Here is a 13,119-nt window from a genome sequence, read left to right on the forward strand (position 1 = left end):
TGTGTGACTGCAGGTGGTGTTTCTTTCTTTACATGAGTTATATGTTAGGAGCCGCATGGCCGCTAGGGGGTGCTAGAGTGACTTTGACTGAGTTGGAAAATCCTGCAATCAAATTCTTACGGGGTAGGTACGTTTGAGAAACCGGCTCGAGATCGCTAGAATTTGAAAATACACAACTGGAGAACATCTGCCACTTCCTTATAGAGCCCCTCTGCAGAATGTAGAAGAGTCATATTTGTGCATTGCCTTTGTGTGTATACATAATTATATATCTGACATGCCTAATATTGTTGCATCAAGTAGCATTTTACTGCTGGAGACAAACAAATTACTGATTGACTTTTTGTAAATTATTTGAATAATTTGACTCTTGTGACTTAAAGAGTTTGTCCACTATAGTTTGATTTTGAGAGATGCATTTTGATAAAAGTAGCTGAAGCTGTTAAATAAATGTAGTGGAGTAAAATCGTATCATTTCCCTTTTAAATGTAGTGGAGTAGAATTATAGTACCATGAAATGGAAATACTAACAAAGTACATTTTTAAATGTTTAACATTAGCTTAACGACCAATAATACATTTGCTGTGGTTAAAAACTATTTTATTATGATAGAAAGAAATACATTTCCTGCTGAAAATGTGTGCGAATGCTATAAACTGTGTACATGTGTTGCTGAAAATGCAGAAAAAGCTGAATATTTCATTAGCAAGCAGATCTCTCCCTTCACTGTCGCATCGCGAGTGCAGTAAAGCCCGCCTCCAGTACTGCAGGATCTGCATTCTGATTGGCTAAAGCACTTATTTGTTGAAAACTCTGTGTAACGATTGGGCTGGAACTTGTGTGTTGTTAACCCATTGTGAACTGGGATATATATGCGCTAAAAAAACAAAACACACAATTAAACTTCGATATGAACTGAGGAGCCGCATGAGACTGGGCAAAGAGCCGCAGCCGGTTGGCCACTCCTGTACTGCAGCATCTCAAACGCTTTCGAGTGGTCTTGTGTGAACGGACACGTTTCTGGTGCCTGTTGCGTGTGAACCAAGCGGCAAACTCTGGGGAACAGCCGGGAAGCCAATACGGAAGTACCACACACTGCAGTTCATACATGGGCCGCTAGGGACTGGCTGCAGAAAGAAGCAATTTCCATAGACCCCATGTTAAAATGCCCAACTTTACAGCAGAAAAAAACATGTTTCTACCCATGGATGCAATACATATTATTATCGATATAGTTAGATTCCACCTTCATGATTATGAATCTGTGAGTGAATTGTTTTCTAACATGACCCTTTTATTTATATTAGGTCTTAAAGTTTTTGCATAAATTAGGGCGTGGTCACGTTGATGGACACGTACATGCCTCACTGTCAGCTAACAGCAACTTGTCCACTCTGCTAGGCTACAACCATAGAGGCTACAACGTTAGTTAGTCATAGTACTGTACTTGACCCTTTAGCTTTAGCCGTGTTCGTGGTGATTGTGCCTTTTAGGGAATATTGTTACAAATACCAGACAATTAAAATGTCGTGCTGTGCGCTTGAATGTACTAACAGAACTTCCAAGAAGTCTAAAATGATAATATTATACATGTTAACCCCGTTCGCAGGTGATTGTGTGCTTGGTAGCTTAGCTTGTTACTTATTAGCCAGCTAAGGACGTAACCCTTTATGCATACATATTAGGGCTGTCAGTCGATTAAAATATTTAATCGCGATTAATCGCATGATTGTCCATAGTTAATCGCGATTAATCGCAAATTAATCGCACATTTTTGATCTGTTCTAAATGTACCTTAGAGGAATATTTTTCAAGTTTTTAATACTCTTATCAACATATGAGTGGACAAATATGCTTTATGCTAAAGTTTATTATCATTTGAACAATGACAAATATTCTCATGAATATTAAACACAACAACCTGGAACCTCTCTCATTCAATACAAATGGGGGGTGTGTGTGTGTGTGTGTGTGTGTGTGTGTGTGTGTGTGTGTGTGTGTGTGTTGGATCGTTGGAGCTATGCAACTCAAGGCATATGCTCGAACGGGAGCTGCCTGGACGCTGCAATCATGAGTGTGCTGACTTTTCGTACAATGTCCCGCTGTCTGCTTCCTGCATAAAGTCAAGTGCTCGGCGCAGTTGTGTGGATAGAGCGCTCCTCTGTTTTCATTTAAACAGCTCCCTATATCCGTTAGCGCAGCTAGCTAGCACCCGCTGCTAACAACAACAATGCACGTAAGGTCTCTCCCTCGTTCGCTCGGGCCACACATACACACACCCTCCCGGTCCTCCCGATGGCCAGTCGGTGCCTGCCAGTGAGCGTGGAAGTGTGGTCTGCCACAAGCGGGCGGCAGGAGCGGGGCTGTCAGCAGCATCAGTTTGTAGATGGTATTTTAAACTCGATGCGCTTTGAAACTACGGGGCGGCGAGGGAAAAAAAAAATACACTTGCGTTAATCGCGTTAAAATAATTAGTGGCGTTATTTTTTTTTTGCGTTAACGCTTTATTAACGCGTTATTAACGCGTTATTAACGCGTTAACTTGACAGCCCTAATACATATACATTTTAGTTTCTGATTCAGCCTTGGGTAAGACTTTTATAGTCTATGGCTATGACACCCATAATGCTAAACGGGAGCAAATATCATTTCATTTCAAACCTTTATTTATCCAGATTGGTCCCATTGAGATCATAGATCTCTTTTTCAAGGGAGACCTGCAGCATATAGATTCCACATGAAACATAAAACAATAAAGGACATTATACATTATATTTACAGGATACATAGTTATAGACATTTACAAGTGCCCATTGTATCAGCAAGCATTTCATTTACCCTAGCTTTAAAAACATGCAGAGGAATGAGATTGCTCAGTTTCAATTCTTGCTGAAGATTGTTCCAAGCAAGTGGAGCTGCGCACATAAAAGCTGTCTTACCGAAGACAGTCCTTGCTCTTGGCACATCTAACAAGACTACATCATGTGACCTCAGACAATAGCTGCTTGCAACTCTCTGTGTTATCAGAGAGCAGATATAATACGGGAGTTTACCCAACAAAGCTTTATAGATAAACGTGTACCAATGACTGAGCCTCCGTACAGAGAGTGATGGTAAACCTGCCTTGGCATACAGGGTACAGTGATGTGTAAGTACTTTACAATTTGTGACAAATCTCAGAGCACTGTGATACGCAGCATCCAATTTGCTCAGGTAATTGGCAGGTGCATTCATATACAACAAATCACCATAGTCCAGCACGGGTAAAAAGGTCACAGTGACTAGCCTTTTCCTGGCCTCAAGCGAGAAACAGGACTTGTTTCTGAAAAAGAAACCTAGTCTAACCCTCAGTTTTTTAAGCAGGTTATTGACATGAAGTTTAAAAGAGAGACAATCATCAAGCCAGATACCCAGGTATTTGTAACCAACACACTCTCACTCCCTAAGCGTCCAATAGCGAAGTTTGGTCAGTGTCCGTGGCGTCCAATTGTGACGCTCCTAGGCTCCTTCAGCGTCATAAAGGGACGCAAATAACTTTCAACTGATTGCAATGTATTCCCATCTGCGTCGGGATTTGACGCTCATGGAAGCACGGCATTCGTTTATGCCGGCTGCCCTTAAAGGCAATGTGAGCATCCATTCCCATTGGATAACGGAGAATTTTACACCCGGAAGTAAGTACTCCTCTTACTGTCGATTGATTTTACAGTGATATCTGCACTACTCATCGACTAAAAAACACCAGATTATCCTTGTTAATTACACAACATTGATTGGTTTAAATTGTGTGCAATGCTTTTGTATTTTTCCCCTTCGATTCGGAGAAACAAATATGTTTTCTGAGTAAAGGATGGCAGAAGACACTACACTACCCAGAATCCCCAGCTATCGTTTGGCCTACACCATGTGCTCTGTTTGACAAACCCCGTTTTTTTCACCATTCATTCCGATGGCTGGCGTCTATGTCACGTGATCTTCAAATTTCTCCCTGCAGAAAAAGAAAACATGGCCGAAATTCGTTTTATTCTTGGTGTAAAATGCCTATTTTAAAGTTAGTTTGGCCATTAAAATGCGTTTTGATGTCATTTGATGCGAGAAATATGAGTTGTTATTTCAGATTATGTGTGCAGTGGATGCACATGATCTTTAGTTTGCTAGTTATTACGAAGATTACTTCAGGAAATCGCGACGTTTTCATTGTTACCAAGGTGGTTGCTAGGGACGCTGCTATCGATATTATTTCTGTTATGTTGTGTAACTGTTTAATGGTGTTATCTTTATTGCTACCCCCTTCGCCGTCAATGTATAGTGTTGGTCCACAGCCTAAACATATTAGTTTAACAAAATCCGCATCTAAAGATAGCCTACGTTATTTCCCCCCTGTGCAATTCCAGTCTCACATCTCAGAGCACATCGTCATTAACAAATACCGGAAACAGACCAAAATAATAATAATACCTTATTCCGAGTGCTCTTGCTTTTCTCTTTGAAAGTCATCACATAACGGCATTGTAATACACGGTTCGGCTGCATTACATATTACATATCTGCCGTAGTTCTGTATTTATAGAGCCCTGATGAGAAGACAAACATGAGGAACTGAAAACGTGACGTGGATCATAAATATATCAGCCATTAAACAACATCTTACATTTCTTTTCACACAATACGTCTCCTTGCAGTATCAACACTAATTCGGCTGACTTTTATATTTGATCCAATTGGTAGATAAGCTGTATTTACACCATAAAGGGGCACAGCTGATATAAAGGGACACCTGGTGGTTAAAGCATGTTATTGAATTTCAATATTTTTATTATTAGATATTAATACGATCCCTATAAAGTATGTTCATTACTCGTTATTCTCTACTAATAGTTAATTAAAGACTGTATGTAATGACTATTTTGCACATCCCTTTCAAGATTTCAAGATGTTCTAAGGTTTATTGACATATCATATAGGCCTACACAACTGTGGTGTAGTTCTGCACTGAATGAAAAACTTGGGTTGTAGGTTCCTCAACAGTGCATTACAAGACATCTATCAATATGTGTGCATATCTCCAGCAATGTTAACTATGTTGAAGCACTTATTTTAACTGATATTATACATAATGTATTATACTCTTAAAAGATGTATGTAGATATTTCATCTCCGGCCTTGTCAGGTATTGAACAATCAATAAATAAAGAACACAGAATTGTAGAATATAAAAAACAGAATTTGTGTGATTATACTAAATGATTTTCAAATAAACACAACTGCATATTTAACTGTTACACATGCTGATGTAACGCAAATGTTCCAACTTGGGATCAATAAAGTATATCCTATCTTAAGCTGATCGATGGCTACTGCCATATTTGCAAAATGTGCCTCTGAACCTTGACAAGTGCATGTTTCAGGCTTATCAATTAATGTAATGTAATGTTATCACAGGGGTCACACACATAAGACCAGCTGTTAAATAAAGCTCTTCTGACCTTAGCTGGCATGTGTGTATATATATTAATATTGCCCATTATGGGCACAAGCAATTTTCACCCATTTATTAATTATATGTTTTAAATGTGAGTGTTTCCTATCCCCTAAACCTCCAGGGACTTCTTATTATGAGAAATACGAAAAGGTCTTTTAAAACTACAACTCCCAGTAGAGACGTGCCATAGAGAACATGTTGCGAAACAGAATAGCCAGCATGTGTAGTTCTGGGGACGGGGTGGGGGAGGGGGGGACGCGGTGGACCCGTTCAAATCCAGTTGTGGACAGTCTGCCGTGGTTCCATCCCATTTCAAGTGCTGTTCGAGAATCGGCTTAACCCTCGGAGCACACTCTCCAATCACAGAGCTTGAGGACTATCACGGGGTTTGTCAAGAGCACATGGTGTAGTCCAAACGATAGCTGGGGATTCTGGGTAGTGTAGTGTCTTCTGCCATCCTTTACTCCTGGGAATGGACGCTCACATTACCTTTAAGGGCAGCCGACATAAACGAATGCCATGCTTCCATGAGCGTCAAATCCAGACGCAGATGGGAATACATTGCAATCAGTTGAAAGCTATTTGCGTCCCTTTATGACGCTGAAGGAGCCTAGGAGCGTCACAATTGGACGCCACGGACACTGACCAAACGTCGCTATTGGACGCTTAGGGAGTGAGAGTGTGTTGTTGTAACAGGCAACAACTTCAAGTTTTGTTCCTTGCGTAGTTACAATATCTAGAACAGGCTCTGGTGTCTTTTTAGCTTTTGAAAAGAGCATTACCTTGGTTTGATCCACATTTAAAAGAAGCTTTAATTCAGAGAGCTGAGTCTGAATAGTGTTAAAAACAGCCTGTAATTTAACACCAGCCTCTTTAATGGAGGGACCTGCACAGTACATCACAGTATCATCCGCATAAAAATGTAAAGTAGCTTCATCCACATTATCACCTACACTATTAATATATATGGAGAATAAAAGTGGTCCTAAAACAGAACCTTGTGGTACACCATTAGAAATGTTTAACCATTCAGAAGACAGTCCATCAAAATGAATACATTGGGACCTTTCAGAGAGGTAGTTCACAAACCACCCCACTGCAAGGCTGGATAGGCCAATACTGAGTAGCCTCTGCTTTAAAATGCGATGATCAACGGTGTCAAATGCTTTGGAAAGGTCAATAAACAGAGCTGCACAACTCTGCTTATTATCTAAAATAGTAGTAATGTCATTTACCACTTTCATTGTCGCAGTGATGGTGCTGTGTTTCTTTCTGAATCCTGACTGATGTTTAGACAGGATATCATTTATACATAAAAACTCCTTTACTTGTTCACTCACTAAGCGTTCGAGCACCTTAGCCAGAACTGACAATTTAGAGATTGGCCTATAGTTATTTAAAATAGTTGCCTCCCCTCCTTTCAGTAAAGGCAAGACATAAGCAGACTTCCATACTTTTGGAATTGTATTCGTGCTGAGGGAGAGGTTAAAAAGAGAAGTAAGAGGTGGAGCAATAAAATCTGCAGCTATCTTTAAAAAGAAAGGTTCTACGTTGTCCGGGCCGGCCGGTTTCCTAGGATCTAACTTGGATAATGCTTCATGAACAATACCAATAGTTAAAGGAGTAAAACTGAAAGGGTTTTCCAGACCACATTGTTCAGAGTCAAGGATTGGAGCGTTCACAGGAGCCACACAGCCAAACAGAGAGCCACAAGACACAAAATGCTCATTAAAGCAATTTAGCATAGTAGCCCTGTCTGATATAGTGCCAGATGCTGTGGTAAGGCACGGAGGTAGCTCATTTGGGATATCACCAGTGGAAATCGATTTTATGGCTTTCCAAAATTTCCTAGGATTATTCAGGTTTTCTGTGGTAACCGACAAATAGTACTTTGATTTAGCACTTTTTATTTGAGATGTGAAGCTATTTCTTAGCTGCCTAAAACGTAGCCATTCTACCTCTGAGCCTGATTTCCTAGCCTTAGCCCAAGCATTATTTCTCTCATGAAGGAGACTGGACAGCTCAGCAGAAAACCAGGGATTGTTTCGTCCCTTCACTCTAAATTTACGCAGAGGTGCATGTCATAATTTTCATAAAACCAAGATAAAAATAAGACCATGCAGTTTCTACATCAGCACACAGATTGATTTTACCCCAATCAAAATCAAACAGATCATGTAAAAAACCCTGCTCCACAAAGTGTTTTTTGTCTCTCTTTGTGATGACACGTGGTTTAACCTTTTGGACCTTAGTGTCCCTAATTGTGGCTACAACACAGTGGTCACTCAGATCATTAGCAAATACTCCCACAGATGAGTATTTATGTGGAAAATTTGTTAAAATTAGATCAATTAAGGAGGATTTATTTGGGGACTTAATATTTGGGCGAGTAGGACTGTCTATAATCTGGGTAAAATTCAATGAGGTACACAGGTTTTTAAAATCCTCTGACACAGAAGTTAACCAGTCCCAATTAAAATCACCAAGTAGCACTATTTCCTTGTAGGAAAGTTGCGATAACAGTTTTGCCAAAGACGATAAAGAGTCCTTGACAGCCGAAGGGGCCCTGTAGCAGCCCACCACCGCTGTTGACCCTTTGTTACCTCAATATTCACGGCTAAAAATTCTATCTGTTTACTAACAGATTTGGAAACCATATTAGTTACACAAAACTTATTTTTCACATAAATGGCAACGTCACCACCTTTTTTAGGCCGGTCAGTACGATATACACTGTAACCATTTATGTAAATGTCAGAGGCCAAAATGGATTTATCTAGCCACGTTTCTGATAAGACAATGACATCAGCATCAGTCGAACTCGCCCAAATACGGACAAAATCTAATTTAGGTAACAGACTACGCACATTTAAATGAATTAAACCTAGCCCAGATCTAGATATAAAATCAGCAGGAGTAGCTATTTGACTAATACTGCTCGGTGGACCTGGATTTGGCTGTACATTTCCTGATAGTAACAACAATAAAAATACCAAGCACCTTTTCCTCTTAATCAACACACATACATTGTCAGCTGATCTAGAGTCACCAGCAAACTTCGCGAAAGTGAGATTAGAGTTTAAAAAACAATTCTGAAGGACCATCGTGGCAGGCATGTGAGAAAGACAAACATTTTCCGAAATGAATGTCCGCGACAGTGCAACCAGCAATTGTTTGTGCAACACCTCCGAAACTGTACAGGGGATGTCCACTGCGGGCGGCAGAACATACCCGAATCCAGTAGATTGTTCAGGACGACTAGCGATATTCTCCTTGTCCAGCACAGCCAAGAAAAGGCACAGCAGAAACACGACACCCCGCCATCCTCCCAGTCCAGCACAACAGTAACCACGCTGTTCCCGGAGCAAGGTGGAACCAGGCCTCAGCTATAGCAGCACAGCAGAGTAGAGAAGGTAATCCCACCGCGTTACACCGGCTATTTAATCCACTTTACATCTCCGCCGGTAGCACAGGCGCGGAGAGGAGCGGCGATACGCGGTGTGAGGAGCGGCGAGAGGAGCAGCAAGAGGAGCGGCAAGAGGAGCGGCGATACGCGGTGTGAGGAGCGGCGAGAAGGGCGGCGAGAGGAGAGCCGGGACCACACTTCCGACTCTTTAACTCTGCAAGAGTTGCTCCCTCTCGTGCTAAATCCACTCGGCGGGAAAAAGTAGGATCCCAGAAGTGATTCGCCCAGTGTGGAGTGGCTCCTGAAACCCTTCCCGACGAGCCTTTAGTGGAACTCGGGTCCGCTGTGGTGGATGAGGTTGAACGTGGCTCACATCCGGAACTCAGCAAAGGTGGATGTTAATGTTAATAGGAGACCCAATTATCGCAGTGGTGGCCGCTGGAGCTAACGGAGCCGCAGGGGCTAGCTCCAGCCGGCGTCCCGGAGCTAGCCCACTGCGGCTCCGTTAGGTCCGGGCGGTGGAGTCCGTCTTTTCTCAACGTGTGAATGACAAGCATTAAGAATAACAACATATAGCTAATTCTCTTGCAGATTGTCTCATTTGATTATGAATGTAACGTTTATATAGGGGAACTACACTGTTAGCAGTAACTTGGTATGCATGTATTTCATGTTAGCTTAGCTTCTTAGCCTGAGCTAGCTCTGTTTACTTCCAGTTTGGAGGCAGCAGGTCCCGCCTCGGCTCCGCCTCTTTGCCCTTATTTGGAGCAGGCGGGATTAGACTCTGACGTCACAGTCGAGCCGTTAGTGGCCGACTCCGCCTACTAAGGGCTTCACGGCAACTCTGCAGAATCCTATGGGTGACGTCACGGACACTACATCCATCAAAGTGACCACGCCCTAATTTATGCAAAAGCTTTAAAGGTGACATGTCATGATTTTCCGGTTATTGCCCATCCCCTTGTGTGTTATGAAGGTTTTATGCATGTAAACGGTGTGCAGAGTCAAAACCCTCAAAGTACACCATGTAGGGAGTAAAACTCTAAAACAGAAAATACCTCCCCAAAACGCCTCGTTGGAGATACGTCACTGTCCATTTGATTCTTCCGGGGACGACATGACATCATGATGTCCCCGGAACGAAATGGACCAATCCGTGGAGCCGTTACGTTACGTCCGCGGAGCCGTTACGTTAAGCCCCCGCTGATTGGTCCAAATTGACCAATCCACGGACTTCCTCACACACTCAGTGCAGGCAGCTCTGCTGATCTCTCCTCCCTGGCTGCAGGCTGATAACAGACAGTTGGGATTGCGGCAAAATTCTCTCTGTAGACCCATTCTCACAGCGTTTATCAACCTTTTTCTTACTCAATATCAAGCCACACTTATTGTTTTTACTTCTGCTGTGACTTTGTGTGTGCTCAGGGTGAGTTTGGCTGTGTTTCGCTGTGTATCGCTAAACAAGGAAATCACACCTCCACGGAGCTTAGCACGATTCAGAGCACACTGGGCTCACAGGGAGGGGGGGGGGGGGGGCAAGAGCTGCAACGAGCCGTTTAGTGGAGAGAATGAATACACATGCTTTACAGAGATGCTGTATGCGAAACCAATGTGAGTATGGAAAATTGCACAGTATACATATATTCTAGTAGACCTCAACAATGGAATTATGATCAGTGGAAATGGCCATGACATGTGACCTTTAAGGCTTAATATTAATTAAACAGATGAGTTGAGAAATAATGCACCCACCCAATCCATATTCATGAAGGGGGGATCTAACTATACAGAGAATATGGTTTTTTGAACCACGATGTAAATATGTTTATTTCTGCTGTAAAGTTGGGCATTTTAACATGGGGTCTATGGAAATTGCTCCCTTCTGCAGCCTGCTCCTACTGGCCACTAGATGAACTGCAGTTTGAGACACTTCCGTATTAGTGTCCCGGCTCTTCCCCAGAGTTTGCCGCTGTCACTACCCGATCCGTCCCCCTGCCCAATCGGTATACTGCGCATGTGCGAGAGGGTCCGCCATGTTGGACAAGTCCGGACGGCAACCCATGATGGACATTTTGACACAGTGGCTTTTAGCAAAGCTCAAAAACAAAACGAGAGAGAGATGAGTTATTGTTATTACAACGTGACTTCACTATTATTTAACAACTCTTTTTATGGGGTTCTTTATTTAGGGTTAAGTACATTGTCAGAATAAGTGAGAAATAAATTTAACTTCTGTTAGACAGCCATATGCCATACATTTTTGCATACATTCACAGTAAATATGTATCAGTATGATAGCTGTCTAACAGAAGTTAAATTCACGTTGTAATAACAATAACTCATCTCTCTCGAGTTTTATTTTTGAGCTTTGCTAAAAGCCACTGTGTCAAGTGTCCATCTTGTGTTGCCGTCCGGAGTTGTCCAATATGGCGGACCATCTCGCACATGCGCAGTACCGATCGGGCAGGGGGACGGATCGGGTAGTGACAGTGACAGCCGCTTGTTCAACTCAGTAAATCAGGGTTTCTCAGTCCGGCTGAGAGCAAGTTCAAGAGGTGGGGCTAGAAACATTTGACCAATCACAAACATGGACAAGCGTACTGACAGCGCAGCGTCATACTTCATTCATGAAAATGAAACTATAATATTAGACAAATATGAAGAAGTTAAAACTTTAAACATCCATTATAAACACTTTATCCAGGATAAAAGCAACATAGCTGGTTAAAAAAATAAATAAACTACCGAGTGTTTGAATGCGTAGGCTACATTAACAGGTTTATGATATCACTGCCTCATCTAAGACACGAGTGACCTGACTTAATAATTAAATAATTAACATAAATAAATTTGAATTGAATGTTTCGTCAACTTAATGTGTTGCTTAAAATAATACTTCTGCATACAGTATGTGACACTGTAAGTGTTGCACGGCCAGATACGGCTCGAGAAGCTGACTCAGATAAGGAGATATGATACATTATGATATTATATGATCGATGATCTGATTGATGATGTGATATGAATGATAAGTGCGACACGTCGGCGTCTTCCCTGAATACGGCAGTTTTTCTGTATTTCCTTCATCCTGTAATATGATAGATTTAAACTCCGCACACTGAGCTCTGATTGGTCAGCAGGCGGTGCTTTCACTGAGAGTTGATCTCGGTTGATCTCTTTTCTCTTGACGCCGGAGGCGGGCAGCGTCAGGTAAAAAAAGTTATTTAGCCTTCCCAAACCTGAGCCTCACGCGCCGCCTATACCTTTGAGGCTTTGTTAACATTAATGCTTTTTGCTTTGTTTGTGTTACTAAGATACTTTTAGAGACACTTTGAAGTGTGCAACACTTTACAACTGGTAAAATATTAAGTACTTTGTAAGGAATTGGGTTTCTTTAAAGGAAGTTTGTGATTTTTAGGGGCTGGTTCAGTGAGACAATGCAGTTTTGATAATTTCTAGTTTCAAGTTTCAAGGCTTTTATTGTCATCTGCACATTAGCTACAGTGTAGATACCAGTATGTCAATGAAAAACAAAGGTCACAGGCTCCTCCAACAGTGCAAAATATATAGGACATAGAACACATAAAACAGATGTAGCTTTTTCTCTCACCAAGGTACTGTAAGATACACTTTTATGTACGGTGGCCCTGAAGTGCACAACGCCACAGCATTTCACAAAACGCCACAGCATTTCACAAAACGCCACAGGCATTTCACAAAACGCCACAGCATTTGGACGGAAGGGTATTCCTTAGGGAGAAACACTTCTTGTTTGTGATTGGACAGAGCCAGCCAGAGAAGCACTGCTGTGATTGGTTGTTTTTGCTGCCAGTCAAGAAAGTACTTCATATGCTACTAGTTGTAAAGTGTTGCCCACTTCAAAGTGTATCTAAAAGTAACTTAGTAACACAAACAAAAGCAGAAAAAGCATTAATGTTAACAAAACTGGATTGTCTTATCGCTATTATATGAACATAAAAATGCATTTCACTATAAAATAAGGGGTTATTTAAGGAATTTACAAACACACCTCTACATTATTTGGGATCAAGCTAGTGGTGGAATAGATCAAAATAATATTCAGTATATCTAACTATTTTTTTCTTATTCCCACAGGCAATGTATCAACGAAGCTTACATTGTACAAATGTAATGCAATATAAAATAAGGGGTTATTTAATATAACCCCTTATATATTAAGGGTTGATGTTATTATGTTTAGCTTATGAT

Source organism: Pseudochaenichthys georgianus, chromosome 1, assembly GCF_902827115.2.
Source record: "Pseudochaenichthys georgianus chromosome 1, fPseGeo1.2, whole genome shotgun sequence".
In the NCBI taxonomy this organism is placed as follows: domain Eukaryota; kingdom Metazoa; phylum Chordata; class Actinopteri; order Perciformes; family Channichthyidae; genus Pseudochaenichthys; species Pseudochaenichthys georgianus.